The 21,537-nt window shown below is 37.2% G+C and overlaps 1 pseudogene; it reads right to left on the minus strand.

The window, feature by feature from the left end:
* LOC114050443 overlaps window positions 1-14,239 on the minus strand; it is a 39,347-nt pseudogene extending 25,108 nt beyond the window's left edge.
* Window positions 14,240-21,537: the final 7,298 nt, after the last annotated feature.

Raw genomic sequence — 21,537 nt, forward strand, 5'->3', positions numbered from 1 at the left:
TTTTCTCTCCATATATCTATTTATATATACACAGACATCATATATATATAGAAATAATTAGATTGCTAGTTAGATATCAACAAGAATGTGCTGGACCCAGCTCATATCTTCTTTTAAGAGTCAGTTGTTTAATTTTCCGAGTGAGCATTAAAAATTAAAAAAAAAAATTAAAAATCCTCAAATAATACCAATCAGAGCTTGTTTTATTTTTGTTGTTTTTGTTGAAGATGATGATTTTCTGGATTTTTGTACATTAGCTACAAACAAGGTATATGATTGTCTAGAATATGTATGTAGACTTGTCATATCATGATAGAATTAATCTAAGTAACTGATCACAACTTTCCCCTCCTATCTTCCAAATAGAATGATCTCAGATGCAACAAACAAATAAAAAACAGGCTCCTTTTGATCAAGGAAATGGTTATCACTTTCTGGAAGACAGTTTAATTGATACAGGGTTAAAAAGGTTCCAAGAAATAGTCATTATGGCTAAGCATCTATTAAATGAGTTGGAGATTGTAACAGTCGTCATTTCATTAAACATCATGTTCCCTGAGGTACTAAAGGGACATTTCCTGTATTCACTCTCTTAGAAGATGAATAAATCTGATTTATATCTGTCCTAGATGCAGTCAGAGTCACCTAAAGGATTATATCATGTGTGTTATGTGGCATTAGGCAGTTGGGCTGGGAGAAAGAAAGCAGTTATCAGGAATCAATTCTAGAAATGGGATTAAACAATGAGAGAGATCCGAAATCTGTCTTCTCCAAACTCATATCCTTACCCTGCTTGAGTCTAAAAGTTAGAAATGTGGTCCTATGGAGAGCTGACCATATCTTTTTTTTACTTCCTCACTTTCCTTCAAAATACCAAACCAAAATTAACCTACAAATGAAACAAAACAAAACAAAATATGGAAAGAATTCCTTTGTTTTGGAATTAAGAGAGAAGTCTTCTTATCTTCTTAAACCTGAATATTGAAGAAGGGATGGAACAAAGTTATGACAGAGAAATTCTGTTATTACCACCATTTCAATCTCCTTAGTTCACCACAGTATTCAATTTTGTCCACTCATGCTTAATGGATCCTTAGGCCAATGAAGAGAGTTGGCCTGACATTTGTATGCCATTTTGTCCCACTTATAAAGTGGACTGCGAAGTCTCTAATTTTCCCATATAGCCTTTGATTTTTAAAGACTGATTCACAGACTTAGTAGAGGGGAAACCTGGGATTAGAACACATAACTCATGCCAAATAATCTGTTTTGAGTGTGCAAATGAAGTGAGTGATAAGAGAATTTCATGGCAAGTAGACAAAGTCAATTATATCAATGATAGGAGATATCACATCTGAAATAATATTCCAGTTAATCTGGTTTCTACTGGTCTGTCCATTAGAAGGGACATTATATCTAATTCAAAGGTGACTTAGATAAATGGCCATTAAAAGTGTGGTCCATGAAGGAGAGAGGAAGTAGGCACATCAATTGAAGGTCAGGTGAAAGATAAATCTGTGAAGCTTGAAAATTTCAAGAAAGAGGCCAATGGCAAAATATCAAACACAATTATCCAGGGTCTGGTAAACCAGAGAACATAAATTGCTTGCAAAGAGGCTCTTATTTGACAAGAACTATTGGGTAAAAATAAAGTAGTTTGGAAGCAATAGGTGACCAACAACTTATGCTGTTTACCTCAATAAACTCAAAATTAACAAAAATGGGAAAATGAATGCTCAGACCATTTAAAAAAAAAAGGGAACAAAAAGAAAACCCACCCAGTGATATCTAGGGGAGAAATCATAATGAAATAAGAGATAGAGTGATCAGAAAAGAGAAATCAGATCATGTCAGAGATATGTGTAATTGGTCATATAGAAAACAAAATCAATTAAACCAGAATAAGATGAGTAATTTGGCAAATGGGAAAATATTTGCATCACATATCTCTGATAAATGTCTTACATATATATATATATATACATACATACATGTATGTATGTCTGTACACATATATACATATACATACGTGTGCGTATATGTGTGTGTGTATAAAACACATATAGGGAACTAACACAAATACATATATAACCAAGAACCCTTTTCCAGTGGATGAGTTGTAAAAGGTTATTTTATATAAGTTCTCATAAGGAGAATTTAAAATTGTTAACAATCATAGGGGAAAAATTGTTCCACATAATTAATATTAAAAGTCACACAAATAAAAACAATTCTTAGCAGTCACTTTATAGCATTCAGATTAGCTAAGATGAGCCAAAAAAAAAATGTTATTTGTCAAAGTTTAGCAGGCTGTGGAAAGATAGGCACACTGGCCCCAAAATCCAGGTAGGTCATTCAAATTATACTAGAAAAGTGACAAAAATGTCCATATCCTTTGACCTAGAAATTTCATCTTTAGACATATGCTTCAAGGAAACCAAAGATAAATAGAAAGCTCGCATGTATAGTAAAATACGTCATTTTTTCTAACTGCGAAGAAATAGAAACAAAATAGATATCTATTGAGTTGGATATGCCTAAATAAAATGTGATACATAAATTTTGTTGTTCAGTTACATTTTAACTCTTTGTGACTCCTTCGACAATTTACAATACGTACAATACTCCGTGCAATTTCCTTGGCAAAGATACTGGAGTAGTTTGTCATTTCCTTCTCCATTGGTTTAAGGAAAAAATTTGCCCAGGGTCCAACAGCTAATAACTGTCTGAGCTCAAATTTGAACTCAGGTGTCCCTAACTAAACACACAGGGCTTGATCCACTGAGACTTCTAACTGCCTTCTAAGTAAACAGAAATTTAGTGATTTGCCCAGGGTCACAGAGCAGCTAAGCATCTGAAGCCAGATTTAAAGCTCAGAGCTCTATCCACTGAGCCACTTAACTGCCCAATATGTAATTGTAATGTAAAAATTACTAATATGAGGAATTCAGAGAAACCTGGGAAAAATTCTATAAATTGATATATAATGCAGTAAGCAGAACCAGGAAAATGATATATACAATCACTTTAACAATCCAAAATTATTGAAGAACAAATAAGAACAAAAAGAAAATGAATGTTACATAATTTAAGTGTCAAATTTGACCCTAGAAAAGATATGAGACAATCTCTCTCTTTTTATTACAATATTTGGAAAACTATGGGTGTGGATCATTGACTGTATGCATACTGTCAAACATGAATTACATACTGGTTAGTTTTGCTGATTTGTTATTTTCCCCCCTTTTGGTTATAAGGAATGCCTAAGGAGGGTTAATGATTTTTTTTTAAGAAATAAAGATATGAAAAATTAACCTATAAGTAAAAAATTATAAATAGAAAAATAATAATGAAGCAGATAATTTTGGCATAGGAGGGAATTATAACATCATCCTTATCTGGGTGTCCGAAATCACCAGAATGGCATCCTATCCCTGGGTTGGGAAAAGGTCCATGACAAACCTTAACATTGCTCTCATGAAATAATGGAGCAAATCGATAAGAGTTTCAGCAAACCTGCTAATATCCCCATAGAGTCTTTGGCTAGGGAACAAATCTCCCAAGAATGGACATAGCAGCAGAAATTGTGTCATATCCTTGGTGAATAAAAGCCATGGGTAAAGTGTTGAACAGGCCCGTGTGGCCAATATCAGGCTGTCACAGCAGAGGTGGAGCTCAGCACATTGAGCCTGTCAGGAGGAATGCCCTAACAGGAAGAGAGATGCAACAGTCTATCACCAACTGTCTTTGCCTCAGGTATGTGTGCCTTGTCCATCGGCATCCCCTATCTGGTTCTCATGATTCAGACAGAATATCACTGATCATTTTAAATGACTAGTCTGTTATAATCTACAGAGGAGACTGTTAGGGTGCCTGATTTTCTGGGTGTATGAATTCTGCTTTTCATAATCATGCATATGTCAGCATGACATATTGGTTAAGTCTTCATTTTGAAGCTATGGGGTCTGTGTTTAAGACCTGGAGCTACCCTTTACCTTTAATGTGATATTAGGTACCTCTCTGTCCTTAGTGGTCTTCATCTATAGAATAAGAGGATCAGAGTAGATAACTGGCATCAGACTCAAATAGAAAGAAAGCCACTAAATGTAAGGCACATATTGACTAAGAAAAGCACATATTAACATTATTTATGATCTGTTATATTTTGATTTTGTTAAATATTTCCCAATTACATTTTAATCTGCTGGCCACACTTGGCAGTATTAAAGGTCATAAACTGGTTGAGGGTACTGGAGTAGGTGATCTCTGAGGTCCTGTCCAGCTCTAAATCTATGAAACTTTGAAACTGCAGTTTGGGGGTTATTGTTATAAAAGTGATAATTGATGGGGTGCTTTGGTGCTTGTGTTTGGGTGCTTGTGCTTGGACCCCAATTTCTCCCTAGCCTCAGAAACACTGTCTCTGGCAGTTTCTCCCCAGCCCAAGGACACCATGCCTAGCAATTACGCATGAGTGGGCCCCAGCAAGACCCTTATCTCTCTCCCTGGTGCAGTTACAAACAGCACCTGAAGGAATTATTAGTTTGAACCGGCTTTGCACTGGGTCATAAAGATATTGTACCTATTGGACTACCCATACTACTGCCCTACCTCATTATCTGCATCCTGGACTCCTCATTATCAGTATTCTAGATCTAAGACATATGTATACTCCCTACATCTATCTGGTCAAACAAGACATTGCCTGGTGGCAGACTGGACAGCTCTCAGTTACCCCTGACCTCTAGTTAACTTAGTGACATGGCAGGCCTAAAACCACACCTCCATGTGGCCCCTCTTGTGAGCTTTTCCCAGTGAACTCTGGGTAACCTGTTCAGTAGATTAAAAAAAAAAGTGCATGTTCCTTTAAAAACTGATCACTCTTTAACCACTCCCTGATCCCTCCCTGAACCACCTACTTAGCATATTTGTCACATGTTTTATTGTATTTTATCCTATATAAACTTTAACTGTACCCCTCTAAGGTCCCAGATTCTTTAAGAATCCTTGCCCGCTGAAAAGTATAACAATAAACTTTTTGCTAACTTGACTTAAAGAATACTTGAGTCTGTGAATTCATTCCAAATGACTCCATCCTGTACTCCAGTCTTTGAGGAGTCTCAACCTCTTAGACCACAACAATGGTGAAGTTTTCTTATCAAATACTCCTACTATTAATAATTATTACTACTACTGATACTACTACTACTACTACTACTACTATACTACTACTACTACTGCAAATACTATTGACATTACTAATACTGTCAAATACTAGTCAATTCTTCTAGTATTTATGATGATGATGAAGATGATAATAACAATAATAATCCCAACAGTTCTTACATTTATTAAACACTCAATTCGTGCCAGGTGTATCGGTCTTCACAATGAACTCTTTCTCCAGAGCCATAATGAACATAAAATAATCAATCAATAAGCATTCACAGTTAACCCTCAACATTCACAGGTTTAACATTTTTAACTTCAAGAATTCCTGTGATTTTATTAGTATTTTCACTTTTGGGTTGACAATCTCACACATTTGTCGCTATGCAAAGTAGAGGGAAAAAATGAGGTGCACTAAGTTTGTAGAGTGACTGTTATCCTACCAGGAGTTCCACAGGTCTTGTTTACCTTGTCACTAAGAGTAAAGAGCTCTCCATGCATTTCTTGTGTATTTTCATTGTATGCCTTTAAAATTCAAGTTTTGTGTTGCAATTATGCTCCCAAAGCTTAGAGTTAAGTCCTTTGGGCTATAAGCCCAAGCTTCCAAATCAGTGATGGGTTTTCTTCCCAAACTTCCAAATAAAATTAACATTGTAAGGAAATTTCTTTTGTTAAACAAACCCTGGTAATTGTTTCAGCATTAAAGGTGTTTATTGGTGCGTTGGAGAGAGTTGCTTAGAATTACTGAGAAATAGGGCAGCTAGGTGGCACAGTGCATTGAGTGCTTAGCTTGGAGTAATTTTCCCCAGTTTAAATCTGGTATCAGACTCTTACTGATGGGGTTGGGATCTGGCCCCAGAAAGGAAAAACCCTGGACTTTCCCAGGTGGCCAAATCTCCAGCACTTGCCTGAGGCTGTAATCCCATCAACTGGCCTTTCATTGTGGCTACACCCAATCTCCCAATTCTGTTAACCTAGCCTGACCTTCCTTTGTCTTACCTCCCCATGTATGGCCCCTGGACATTTCCCACCCTTAATCCGAGCTAGGCTCCATTCTCCCTTGGCCAAGAGGTCCAGGTCCCAGGAGTTCCGTTCACCTCAGTTTACTAGCCACTCCTAGGTCCCTGCCACAGTCTTTCTGTATATAAGGTCCACCTTGTCTCCATTAAGATGCTTAGATTCTTATAATCTAGCCACCACTGGGATTCTTATAATCTAGCCACTGGTCAGATTCTTATAATCTAGCCAATAGATTACTAATGTTCAGACTCCTTGGGAATCTGCCCAATGTGATGGATGTTCTAATAAACCTTGTCTTTGGCTGAAAGAAGGCTTGGGTCGAATTCTTTCAGGCAGGACCTATGTGTTGTGATTTTGGGGTTCCAGGACCCCTGAACCCCTAAACCGCATCATTTTGGCAGCCTGTATGGGAAACTGCCTAACCCCGAGTTCTTCTCCAGCCAAGACTGGAAAGTATGTAAGCCTCCCCCCCTCATCTCCTTTCTTGCTCTGCAGTTGGGGTTGCTCTCCAAGTACCAAGGCTTAGAGGTGCTTTTCTGGCAGACAGCTATGAGGCTGTCTTGCATTTGGCCTGACGCTCTCAGGCTCTCGGTCCACTGAGTTGGTTCAAGGCCATGGACCTGGGTACACTTTCCGCAGCACAGAGGACAAGGATGGATGCCCTATCTGGAAGTGTATGCTCAATTCTGTTAAATCCCTCATTGCTAGGGAATTGGGGAAAACTGCAGTTGCTTTTTGATTCCCTGTGGCTTACTTACTCCCTTCCCTCTGCACCTCTGAATCCTCCTTCATGGAGGTTAAATATATCTTTTAAATATCTAAACAGCTAAAAATATCTTGGCAGATTCTGGAGGTTTTGTGATTTATCATTAAGGAATTTTGAAACACCTGTACAACCTGGTCACTCCCTTCCCTTGAGTCTAGAGGGTATCCATTAACCCCTCTCATAGGAGAAGAGAGTTTCACCCTTTACCTCTCACCTTTGATTTCTTCCTTCCCCACCTGGGAAAGGAAGGAGGGCGGAGGGACAGCGGCTACAGCATGTGCCTCACTGTCAATAGCCTTGGGCTCTGGGGCAACCTTTGTCTGGAAGCATCACCCAGGTTCAGCATATCCTGCTCAAGGTAAAGAAGTTAGCCTCTGAACTTGGGTAAGCTCGCTTTTTTAAATTTGTAGTTTTAATTGTTAATGATGAGATGTTGATTCTCTGTGTAAAGTAATTTGGAAGTACATTTAACAAAACTGAAGTCACCTGATTGGTAATGGGTTTGTTTCAAGTTTCAAGTTGGTGAACTTTCTGTATCAGTTATGTCAAGCAACTTTCATAATTTGGCTACCACTAAAATAATTTAGCTATTGTTGGTTATTGTTTTAATGTGTAAACTAACCAAAAAGTTTTTTGGGTTATGTATGTCTTGCTGAGAATTTGCAAGTGTATAGAAATCTCTAATGATTGGCTTTTTACATCAGGACAAATTTAAGTTTGGAGATGTAAATCCTGGAAAATTTTTCCTAAGCTGTGATTAGTAAAACTTGCTGTTTAAGGCAAAAGCTCATAGGATTTTATTTTGAGTTGTCTGAAGGGTCATAATCCATGGATAATCAATAATCCACCATTTGAGAGAAATGCCACAAGCTACTCAGAGAAGGTGATACTGGTGGGAAGTCAGCATTTGGAAAAGCTGAGAGGACAATTTTAGCCACAGTCTTAGATGGGATCCTCCTGGCTCAGTTTCCCCATTATGTTGCTTTGAAAGGCACTGTTACCCACCTGGCTATTCCTGAGTGTGGCTATGAGGTGGATTTGATATTGCATGGTTGGAAAACTGAATTATCTGAATCCAAACAGAGCTAAGGATGTTTTATCCTCTCAAAATTAGGCCCTAAATCTAGTCCCTGCTTTATATCTAGGCCCTGCAGTTTTTTCTCTCAGATTTATGTCTTCCAGACTATGGGCCATTCACCTACATTTGATAGCAAACAGCAAATACCAGCCAGTGTCCCCACATCGTTCCTTGGATGCATCCTGTGCTTGGTTCCAGTCAACCTCCTCTTTGGGACCCTCTTGAGGCAGGGAGAGCTCTACTCCCCTTGCCAGCAGGAAGCAGTTTCACCCCTTACTCCAAAAGAATTTGGGTCCCCTTTTGTTTGAGGGGGGAATGATGGGATTGGGATCTGGCCACAGAAAGGAAAAACACTGAACTTTCACACGTGGCCAAATCTTTGGCATTTGCCTGAGGCTATAATCCCATCAACTGGCCTTTCATTGTGGCTATACCCAATCTGCCAATTCTGTTAGCCTGGTTTAGTAATGTTCAGACTCCTTGAAAGTCTGCCCAATATGATGGATGTTCTAATACACCTTGTCTTTGACTGAAAGAAGGCTTGGGTCGAATTCTTTTGGGTAGGACCTGCATGTTGTGATTTTGGGGTCCCAGGACCCCTGAACCCCTAAACTGGATCATTTCCAGCTGTATGACTGCGCAAGTCACTTAACCTTGTTTGCCTTAGATACTTCATCTGCAAAATGACCTGAAAAAGGAAAAAGGAAACCATTCCAGTATCTTTGTCAACAAAACTCCAAATGGGATTACAAAGAGTTGACCTTGACTTAAAAATGACTGATCAACAACAACAAACAAACAAACAAAAACCTAAGAGGTGTAGTGATTCAAAGGCGGTGAGAAAATAAAGATGCCATCATTATTGACCTAATAATCCAGCTGCCTAGAGACATCAAGGCTGTTGATCCCATCATTAATCTCAACCTCAAGGCTAAACTTCGATTTGCCTTTGCTATTTTCCCATACTATGAGACCCTTAAGAATCTCAAATGGTGCAGGAAGCAGATGTTGCTGATGGATTATTTCAAGCTGGTGCATCCTTCATTATCTCCAATGACATCTATTATCTTGTGAAGGTTGATGTCAGAGGTGATGTACAGACCACACCAGTCACAGCATCTTCTTACAGAAGCAACTCTAGACCCAGGCTGCCAAGGTAGAGAGATTTATAGCAGTGTAGTAGATAGTCAGATGCCCTCACACCACCATCAGACACAGTGGAAGGCAAGATTCAGGCCAGAAAACATCTTAGTTTCAAGAATATTATTATTGTATAGCATTTATGGTGTTGTAGATTACATGTGTTATGAAGTGAGTATTGTCTGAAATCAATTTTTGTTTTGTTTTTATTGAGATGTTAACACTAAAGGCCACAGAATTCTAGAGAATTACTGACAGGGTGCTTGGGTGCTTGTATTTGGACCCCACTGATGGGGTTGGGATCTGGGCCCCAGAAAGGAAAAACCCTGGACTTTCCCACATGGCCAAATCTCTGGTGTTTGCCTGAGGCTATAATCCCATCAACTGGCCTTTCTTGGTGGCTACACCTAATCTCCCCTCCATTATCTTACCTCCCCATGGCCCTGGTCATTTCCCACACTTAATCCTAGCTAGGCTCCATTGTCCAGGTCCCAGGAGTTCTGTTCACCCCAGCTTACTGGCCACTCCCATTCAGATCTTCCTTAGATCCCTCCTCCAGTCACCTCAAACTACTTGACCACTCATAGATCCCTGCCACAGTCTTTCTGTATATAAGGTCCATCTTGTCTCCATTAAGGTGCTCAGATTCCTATAATCTAGCCACTGCTCTGAGTCTTAGAATCTAGCCAATACCTCACAGACTCTCAGATTCCTCAAGAGTCTGGCTAATATGGCAGATCTTTAATAAACCTTCTCTTTGGCTGAAGGAAGGCTTGGGTTGAATTCTTTCAGGCAGGATCCGCATGTTGTGATATTGGGGTTCCAGTACCCCTAAACCCTTAAACCTCATTACTACTTCCAAGATCATGTTTCTCCCTAGCCTCAAGGCACTATCCCTGACAGTTTTCTCCCCAACTCAAAGACCCTATCTCTGGCAATAACTCATGAGTGGGCCCAGTGAGGAAAACTATCTCTCCCCATTACAAGAACAAGCTGACCTCTATAAAATTTCCCGTTTATGAACAGGACTATCTTGAACCAGCACAACTATCAAGTACCAATGACCACAGTTACCATGTACCATCCAGAGGTCAAATTATAGACATCAACTCCCAAAGCTATCTTGTTTCGGATATAACAGACCAAAAACATGCCCCTTAGGAAACCCCCCTCCCAGGAATTTCCAGTAGTGAATGATGCCTGTGACCAAGGTTGTATGTTATCATCTAATTAGCATACTTGGCACATAATTCACTGCTTTTCCTATGTAAACTTTAGCATCATTCCTATTAGGTTGCAGGTTCTTGAGAATCCTTGCCTGCTGTACAGTGTAACAATAAATCTTTGCCACCTTGACTTAAAGAATGCTTTAGTCTGTGAATTCATTCCAGACAACCCCGTCCTATACTCTGATCTTTGAGGGGTATGTTTCTGAACATTACTAGTGAGAAAAATGTTTTGTGTGTTACCAATTTTATTTTTATACTGCATTTATGGGTTATTTCATGGTTCTTGTGTTAAGAAAAATGAATATTATCAGAATTAATATTTTGTTATAAAGAATTGTATGCAGAAAAGAGTATTTTCAGCAATCTCTAGTGAAAAATTATAGTTTTTGGTGATCAAGAACCTAATCCCTTCCCACAAGTTCAATGTGTGAACATTTCTGTTTTTGTTTTGTTTTGTTTGTTTGTTTTACTTTTGCATTGTTTTCTAAGAATGTAACCTGGCAAAAGTTGGGGACTAACTATATTAAAGACCCACTATGTTTCAAGTGTTATGCCAACACTGTTACAAAGATAAAAATGAAGGAGGTTCCATTCTACAAACTATAAAGGACCAGAGAAAAGCAATTAATAAGATACTTTTAAGTATGTCTTCCAGCTTGTGTATCCACTGCTATGCTTGTTAATATTTTAGCAGGTCTGTGATAACCACCAGGCTAGGAAATTGAAGGACGGACTTTTATCAATCTGCACCAAAAAGCCAATGTAGGTCTTTTACCAGTGTAATTTGGTCTCTGTATTTTATAGATCCATGAGGACTACCTATTGACCTTTTATATTCCCCAGAAATTCCATTCCCTCCTTCCTGAATTAGAACTTATCCAACTTAGTGAATAGGTATGCTGATTTTGACACAAGTAGATGGCCATAGACCATTTCAGCATGCTCTAAGTATTTTTAATCTATATATTTATTTTCATGTTTTCTCTTGTCTTAAGATCTGAGCTTCATGAGGGCCATGACCCCTGTTTTTGTCTTAATTCATAAGTCCAGTGTTTAGCACAATGTGTCATATATAATATGTGCTTAATAAAAGCTTGGTGACCAACTGAAAAGAAGTAGGTAGATGTGGGTGGGGTTGAGAGCCAAACTTACATGCAAAGTGACTTGGAAATTGCTATCTGAAAGGTCTTTTATTCATATATTGTATATATCCAATAGGAATAATCCTATTGAAAATATGTTAACTCTGATCAACTAAAGCCTCATTAGTAGCAATGACAGTAATAGTAAGATGCAATGGAATGGACCCTGGTTTTGCAGTCAGATGACCAGAGTTCTAACATCAGGCAAGTCATTTTATCTTTATGGGGTTTTAATCCAACCCCTTTCAAATTAGTGCGCTAGACCAGATGATCTCTAAGTTCCCTTTAAGAACTAAATTTATTATCATTATCACCAACACTATCATCATCATCAGCAGCAGCACTATTATTTAAATTTCACCTGAAAAAATGCACATACCTAAGAAGTGATTTTTCTCCAGATCATTTTTTTTGCTTTCTTTGATTTTTTTATAAAGACAATTCAAATGTGACAAGTCATATCGTTGCTAACTTGCTATTTCAAATTTCCTAATTTAACACTTTCAGGCGACTAGGCAGTATTTTGGATAGAGCAGTAGACCTGGAGTCAGGAAGACTAGAGTTTAAATCCTGTCTCAGACACTTAGTAGCAATATGACGCTACATAACTCATTTGACTTTTCTCAGCATCAGCTTCATCATTTGAAAAATGGGAATAATAGCATCTATCTCAGATGTATGTGTATGTATATATGTATGGGGTCCCTGCACAAGCACCACTTAATGGTTATTTTTTGGGCCCTCCTTGCTCAGAGTGAATGTAAATAGTAACTGTTTCTCTTTTTGGCCAGCAACCCTAAGGGTCTTCCCCCTCCCAGTTTGATTTATTTTTTCATTAATAAGGCCATCCCTTGACTCACGTTTTAAAGAGGCCTATTCACTGAATGGGTGTTACCTCACTCAAAGATCTTTTCACCTGAAAACACCTTAGGTTAAAACAGCCAGGGTCTCCCATTGCATCCTGGGCCATCTCCAGTCATCCTGATGAATATCTGGCCACTGGACCCAGGTGGTTCTGGAGGAGAAAATGAAGCTGATGACCTTGCACAGCCCTTCCTCACTCATGTCAAAGTCAATTGCAAGTTATGTCATCATGTCCCTGACATCATGGTCCTCTTTGAGAACAAAGGACAAACACAACACCCACTGACCACAATGTATAATACGATACTATGTATTCATATGTATGTTGTGAAGGTCAAATGAGATAATGTATATCAATACTTTGCTTAAAATGTTAGGAATTATTATTAATTTTTCCTCCTGATTTAAGGACTATAATTTCTTAAAAGCACAAAATAGAAAAAAAAACAGTATCACAATCTATGTAGTTTGTGAAGCAGAGAAAAAATGGGACCGACAAAAGAGATTTATGTATGTGAACACACACACAGAAACATAGTCTTTAGGGATAAATGCCATTAGCAAACATATTATCTACATGTTTATAAGCTAGAAGTATAAATTGCATCCTAAATGGAAAGATAAATGGCTCTATGAATGCATCCTTAACTTTCTGCTTAGAGGGGAAAGGGCTGTCTTTTGGTAGGGATTTTGCTCTACTTAATTTCAATATAAAAGCAAAATTTTAAAGAAAGCTTGTGAGTAGAAAAGGGACAACCAGCTCATTTCCCCATTTTTATATTTCAGGAAGCACCTGAGTTAAAGGAGAAAGAAATCACTTGCTATTGGGCAGGGAACTTCAACAGACTAGTAACAACTTGATCCAGAGGCAAATGAATTCTCTTGTCTGATGGTCATGCTCTATTTTTGCTGCATTTCCTCCCCACAGACTTCTCCTAATCCTTCTATCAAATTCCTTCTCTATTTTCCCCACAGTTTGAATGAGACCCAAAGGGAAAGAAGATGAATCCCATCTCTGTGACGTGTTATTACCTTGCGGTGGTTGTATAATCTGTTTCATGTTCATCAAATTTTCCAGGTTTCGACTTCCACTGAATCTTGTGTTCCCTAATGCTGCAGGGACAGCAGGGAGACTCTTCTATCACCTTAAGGAATTTTCTGGTTCTAGTCTATAATTGAAGTTGCTGGAAGGGAAAGTAAAGGAAGGACTCCTCCCAATCTGGTTCCTATGGTTTATAGCTTTGAATGAAACTGGTGTCATCAATCTCAGGAAAAAGGGAATTTAGAATTCAACATGCAAGCCAACTGAAAATTCGGTCTTGGGACTATTATTTTAATCCAATGAATAATGTTTAGGTCACTTTGGATAGAGTTGAATTACCTGGGTCCTATCTTTCCACCTACCCCAATCTCTCATTCTCTCATAAGAAATCTATTTTTCACCCTTTTTATAACTTTTGGTTTTGGGGATGACTGATGGCTGCAGATGGAGTACTGGGCCTGGAGTCAGGAAAACCTGAGTTTAAATCTAGCCTCAGACATTAGCTGTGTAAGACTTGGTAAGTGATTCATTATGGGACAGGATGGAAAGGAAAAAGTCAAAGATAATTTCAGATTATGAATGTGGGAGACAGGATATAGAGGCTAGAGTGGCTGATATATAAAGGGGCAAAGGGAATAAACCACACCTACTATGTGCCAGGCACTGTTCTCAGAGATCTTTACAAATAACTCATTTGCTTTTCATAACAACCATCATGTCCCATAAGCAATCACTTATCCAATTTTACCAATTCTGAAACATTTTCTGTACCTGTTCCTTCATTATTCTCATTATCGCCAAACTAATAAATATTCTATGAATGGCAATAATTGCCTCCAACTTGATCTTCCTTGCTCTGATGTAATCTCTATCCTCTCTTCTAGTAGCCCCTTCCTACTAATGCCAGAATAATTTTTATATACATACACACATGCATACATAATACATACATGCATTTATACATAGTACATATATGCACATATACATATTTTTTCTATGCAGATTCGACCATGTCACTTTTCTGCTTATAAATTTTCAGTGTTTATCAGTTGCTTCCCAAGTAAAGTTTATTTCCTTTGTCTCACACCCAAGATCCACTACAATACTGAAGCAATTTACTTTCCTAGACTCATTTCATATTCCTCATCTAAGCACTCTACATTGCAGACAGATTTAATTACTCTGTGCCTCCTAGATATATCATTTAAAAAAGCCACTAATAGTTGTAACTTTGACTATATATAGCTTATCCATGTGTGTGCATATGTATGTGTTTATTTTGTTTATTTTTTCCTGTCCAGGTTTGGGATTTCAAGAGTGTGGAAATTCCCTTTGGGGAAACTAATTTTACCATGCAGATCAACAGTACTATACAGTAATTTCTAATCTTAGATAACTGCCTGGGGCACTGAGAGATTAAGTGACTAATGTGTCAAAGGCAGCATTTGAATTTTCTCTTCCTAAATTCAAGTCTGCCCTCTATCCACCACATAAATAGCATCTCCATAGTTCTGATTACCTTTCAGAAAAAGGGACCACTCCACTTAGTCCCTCCCTTCTTTTGTCTTTGTTCCTTAAAGAATTATGTCAAGGCAATTGAATATTTTATCTTAGAATTGTGTCCTTTTGGATTTTCCCCTTTCTTAATAAAACCCATAAATGTTCTTTTCTGTGTGGTGAAAGTTGCAATTGTTTTCAAACATTGTAAAGTGAGCAATAATCATGATTTCAAAGGAATAATTAAAAGTTTTAAGTCAAGTTTTCCCAACAGTATACAATAGTACGTACTCAATAAAGTATAGCCAGGTTATTTCCATTCCCACAGGCTCTAAAATTTCTAGAACTACTTACTAATGCACTGGTTCAAACTGTGTTTTGTTTTCTTCTTTCTGTCTGGATATTTGCTTCTTCCTTATTAGTCCTTTTTCAGACTGGCTTAGATGTCAAAAGTGATAACTAATGTGCTTAAAATGCTTATATCTTTATTTCTTGTTTACTGCCAATAGAAAACTTAAATGCTTCTGTGTCTGCTCTTATTACGATTTGAAATAACAATAACCAAGTAAAAGATTTCTCTAAATCACTAAGAGGAAATCAAATTCAAACACTCCTAAAGTTTTGTAGTACAACCACCAAAGTACAGAGTGGACAAAAGATGGAAATAGTCATTGTTAGATGGTGCATTGTTACATTATAAATGGAGCTCAAATTGGCTTAATCATTCTAGAATGTAATTTTAGTGTATGCAAGATATTTCTTTTACCTCGTTGAGGTATAAGCCCAGTAGTAAGATCTGAGATTTACTGTTTGACATGTATCCTACTGAAATCAAGAAAAAAAAAAGTCATAGATGTACTTTTTTTTTGTGGTAAGGAAAAAAAAACAGTTTGGGGGGAACATCAGTCACCATTGACTAAGGGATAACAATAGATTGAATCAAGAAAACAAATAAAATTTACAAAATGACAGGATTTTTTTTTAATTGGGAATGTGTAGGGACATGGGAAGGCCTGTTTTATGAAATGATGTTGTGTGATTTAAGGGGAAGGAATAGAATAATACACAAATGTAATAATATAATGAAAACAAATAAAATAAAGCCCCAAAATGAGTAATTGTAATGACCAGTCTTAGCCCAGGAGAAGAGATTAAAATTGGTTTTCCTGGATCATTTTTTTGTTTGTTTGTTTGTTTTTGGTGTTGCTACCAGAGAATAGGTTTTGTTTGTTTTTGTTGTTTGTTTTCTGTTTTGTTTTGGTGGGGGAGATGTAGAAGTGACTGTTGTAGTAAACAAAAGCATCAAGAAATTTGTTTTCTTTTTGGAAAAAAAGTAAATTTGAACTTTCCCTAGTAATTTATAGTATGTATGTTATGTCATTTGCTCTCTAAACAACCTTGCAATATAGCTACTAACATCATTCTCATTTTATATATGAGGAAATTAAGGCTAAAAAACAAAACAAAAACAAAAACTTAAGTGTTTGAGGCATTTGAACTCAGGTCATCCTGATTCCAAGACCAGCACTCCATATATGGACTGAAAATACATTAGTTTTACATTTAGTCATGTAGTTTTACATTTAAAAGATGACTACAGTGATGACTTTTCATCCCATTTGTTCCAGTGACTACTAAGGAGGGTTGAGGACCTTAAAGAAATATTGGTCCCGGCTGTTTCTGGTCTTTCCACCTTTTTAATCCAGGATGGTTGGTACTTCTCCTGTCTTCCCCACTATGATTAATAAATTACAAATGCCAAATTTCATTCTACTTTCCTAATATATACGATTCAAAGTTAGAATTTACTGAAGGCAAAATAATCTTCCTCAGTTCTTACTCCCTGAGTTTTTATTCCAATCCACTTTACTCCTAAACTTTTCCACACTCTACTGTCCTCTGTACTCCTTTTCCATTCTTCCCTCTTCAACCTCTGTTCTATGATTAATGGTTTTCTCTTCATGCTAAACCTTCTCACACTCATCCCATCTTTTCGCACATATAGAAAACTGGATCCTTTCCAAGGCCATTGTATTCTAAAAAAACAAAACAAAAAACAAACCCTTAGAATACTGTCAACTTTTCTCACTTTTGCTGATCATTGAAGTAGGAAGAAGAATATTCCTTATTCCTAGCTCCTCAGAGAATCATCTATACTACCACATTTCCACCATCAACCAACAACTTCCCCATCTTTGAATTTCACACCATCTAGCCATATCAGTTGATCCAGATCCTTAACATAGTCATCTATTAACTTTCAGATCATTCCCCTTCCTTTCTGAAGACCAGGAACTGACTTATGATCTTCCTCTCTACCTTTACCCATGTCATTCTCAAGGGCACTAAAATTAACACTGATTTTATTTCCTCAAACATCCTCTTCTCTTGTATTATGAACCTCCCATTACTTAAATCTTCATTTCACCTGAACTATTCATGGTAGAGATCACTTTTTAGATTTCAAATTTCCCATTACTCCATTATCTTGAACCCCTAACTTCCTTACTTAGACCAGAAACATCTATCTATCTATTATTTTCTTTCCCTCCTTCACTCCTCTCAGATCTATTTTTCACCCTGACTATGATTTTCTGTTCCATTTCTCCACTCCTTCCTTTCATAAGGATTGGCCCAAAGCTGGAGATACGGGACTGGAGCTCAATAATCAGATACAAATTGGATATATGAATTTGAGCCATATATTTATATGACTTAGTTTAACCCAGGGAAGTTGATCAAAGCTCTCTTGTGAAAGGGGATTTGTAAACAGGGTTGAATGCTTCAGAGAGGTCAAGAAGGGTGTGGATAGAGGAAAAACAACAACAATGCATTGTGTAGCTTACATTTAATGATTAAAAAAATAAGAGGAACATGTAGAACAAAGATTAAACTATAATCATAAAGGACACAGGGTCGGTTAGAAATAGGAGGAAGAACATTTTTATTTCCTTAACCCTTATTTCCGTTCTGTCATGAGATGTGCCGCCTCTGCCTTATTCTCTCAAGTAGGCAGGGTGAATTCTATGACAGTATGGAAAAATGATAAGCTGGAACATATCTTAGGCTCAGACTTTCATAATTGTGCCCACTTTTCCTTCTACCAAAAAAAAAGAATCAGACACAATTTAAATGCTTCGGCAATTGTTGATTAGGACACTCACAAAACACCAGCTGTGAGCTCATTTGAATGTGCCTACACACTGCAGGTGCAAAGTAGAGGGCACAACACTGAAAATTTGGCCTTCAGCATTTCTATCTTTCATTCAATCTTTAAGCCTCAAAAAACAGATAAACTATTTTTTCCCCCTTCTGGCTTAGTTTTTTTTTTTTCCTAGAAAAGTTATGTATATATGTATGTATGGACACGTATACAGCATAGGTTAACCCATTCTTATTGGGAAGGACTACACAGAGGATACACCTGAAGGACAAGTAAAGTACGTGGCTATATGGAGCCCAAGGATGAATGTCTACACCACCTCTGCTCAAACTTCCAGAGTCTTGCCTCCCTGATGTGTGATACTGCCAGCCCATCTCAAGGATAAGATAAATGTTCAGGAATATGGTTGTTTCTGTGTGTCTGCATAATTTGCTTCAGTAACCTAAATGAGAAAAATATTCCAAATGAAATTTGCTATGGCTGATATCTATAGTTTTAACTGGAAGTTTGAGCAAAGTGTCTCACTGACATTCCACCCCCTTCCCCTGGAAGCAAGGCTGTTATGATTCTTGTTTGCATGATTCTTCACTTTTTTTTTTTTTACCTCCTGCATAGGCTGCCTTAGGTGCTCAAAGTTATTATTATGTTTATGAAAGTGTTAGAAAAGAAAAAGGGAATCCATAGACACAGGTTCTTCTACCTGAACTAATTATCTTTTCAGCAAAATAATAGCACAGGTGGTGAAAAGGAATATACTGAAGACAATGTATCTAAATTTTAATAAGATTTTTTTTCAATGATGCTATAAGAGAAACAAAGAAAGATTAGAGAAATTCATACGTGAAAACTACATTAACAGGAATGCTCCGGTATACTGTGGGATATTAAATGAATTTTTGATTCAATTGTTTTTCATTCCAATCCTCAGTTTAGCACTTGTTGAAAATTTTTCTAAAATGTATTTGTATATTTTCCTGCCTTAGTAAGTAGAGCATATTTTTTTCAAGACATGTGACTTCATTTAGGTCAGTATGTCTTTTATCCACACAGATCTCAGCCACACAACTTAGCAGGCTGTAAAGCTGAGGCCCAAATATTCATCACACTGTGGTCAGCCTGATGATAAGATTTTCTAAATTTAACTGGGCTGGTTGTAGGACAACCCACATACATTCTAGAGCCCTAGAACCATAGTCAAAGTCTTTCTACCTTGGTAGAACCTGCTAGAAGTGTTGTTCTATATGGGTTGAACAAGAGGACCCTTCCTAGGCTCAGGTTTTATAATTCTGTGGTTACATTCCACTGAAATAACTTTTGAAATTCCTGTTCACGGCAAAATAACTCATTGGAGTAGGACTTTTGTGAGAGGCATTGAAGTAGTGTTTTCCTACAAAGAGAGTATATGGGAGATAAGTGAACCTTGTTTTTGGTGATTAAGAGTCTTGTGAGGCTTTAGGTCAATTAGGCCACTAATTCTTACTTTAATTATAATAGTGTGGATATAGATGATGGAGCTGAATATGTCATGTCTTCAGACCATGTGCTAGAATTAAAACAAAACAAAACACTATATTCCTGATAACTGCTAGTATTTTTAAAAGTAAATTCCTTGTAACAATTGATATTTCCTCCTTTTCCCAGAAGCATAGAGAGAAAACAAAAATGAGGTTTTACTATATGTAAGCGTTGATTCAATAGAAAATACAAAAAGAGACTTACAGAGAGAAAATCTCAAATTATTTTCTGCCTCACTGGAAGAGGAAAGTTATCATGTACGGTCCCTAGGGATCAGAATGTGGGCCAGTATTATTCAACATATCCATTAACCAGTCAGTGGAAAATGTAAATGAGAACACATCCAAATCTGTAATAATATAATGCTAGGAGCTAGAGGAAATAAATCAGCTCCATCAAAAACACAGATAGATCTGGACAGCTGGGGAAATTATTCAGATGAGAAAGTAATGAGTTTTAATGGAAAGAATAGTAGATAATGCACTTGAGGATGAATGATACACAAGAAAGAAAATATAAACTAATAAAGAATTAAACTACATATGCAACAGTTGTGGGGATCTTGATTTTCGGGTATTTGTTGATAAACTGAGAGGGATTCTCAGTTCAGAGCCATTGCAATAAAGGATAATTGCATTCTAAGATCCTTAGGTTGAAAATTCAGATAAGAAGGAAACAATTATAGTATCACTTAACCAAACTGAATTGTGTATGTGCGTTTAATGGAAAGTTTGTAAAGTCAACAAATTTCAGAGTAAAAGGAAAATAAAAAAAACACAGAAATAGTTTATTTGGAGTACAGTTAGATGTTTGAATAGGTCGTTATTTGCAGTTTTGAAATTTTCCAATTTGCTATCTTTTCTGTAGCTGAGGGCATTGTCCAAAATCAAATAACTTAAAATCAATCATTCAATCAACAAACATTTATTAAGTGCCTGCTGTGTGCCAGACACCATGCTAAGCACTGGGGATTAAAAAAAAAAAAGGGCCAAAGACAGTAACTGCCATCAAGGAGCTTATAATCTAATGGGGGGAGACAACATACAAATTAATATATACAAAGAAAGCTATCCACCTCAACACCTTTGCCATCAACAAATCTCCCTCAGTACAGGGTGCACCCTTCTCACTTCTGTCTCCTTGAAATCCTACCTTCTTTCAAAGCACAATTGAAATTCCTCCTCTAATAGAAAGTCTATCCTTACCTCCCACCCCAAACCCAGCTCTCTTCCAGTATTAAGTCACTTTCTCTTAAAATTACTATAATAATAACTATCATTTATGGAATGTGTTAAGGTTTGCAAAGCATTTAAAAATATTTTGTCAATTGATCCTTATAACAATTCTAACAGAGATATTATTATTATCCTCATTTTTAAAGATGAGGAAACTGAGGCAGGCAGAAGTGACTTGTCCAGGGTCACAGAGCTAGTGTCTGAGATAGGATTTGAACTCATCTTTCTGACCCCAAGACCATTTCAGTTTACTTTGCATTTACTTACATATTTACAAGGTATGTCCTCCTAGAGAGGCAGTGTGTTAAAATGGATAGAGCGTTGGCCTGGAAGCTAAGAAGACCAGGGATTAAGTCCTAATTTTGATATGTTCTATCTGTATGACAGTGGGTAACCTGACATTATTCTGGGAAACTCTGGGATGCTATAAGTTACAGAGAAGTAGGTGGCCTACATTGGTAGAAGGAATTTCTTATCTAGGAATTCTCTATAGTAGTGAAATTTCAGGTCTAGTCCCAAAATCACTTTGCTCCCTCTCAGTAGAATGAAAGCTTCCTGAGGGCAGGGACTGTTCTGTTTATTTATATCTCCAGTGCCTAGGATAGGGTCTTACACAAAACAGGGGTCTAACAAACTGTTATTGAAATAAATTTAATATTTTAATTGAATTTGTTCCCTTT

The sequence above is a fragment of the Vombatus ursinus genome, unplaced genomic scaffold (assembly GCF_900497805.2).
Source record: "Vombatus ursinus unplaced genomic scaffold, bare-nosed wombat genome assembly UNPS02003292.1, whole genome shotgun sequence".
In the NCBI taxonomy this organism is placed as follows: Eukaryota; Metazoa; Chordata; class Mammalia; order Diprotodontia; family Vombatidae; genus Vombatus; species Vombatus ursinus.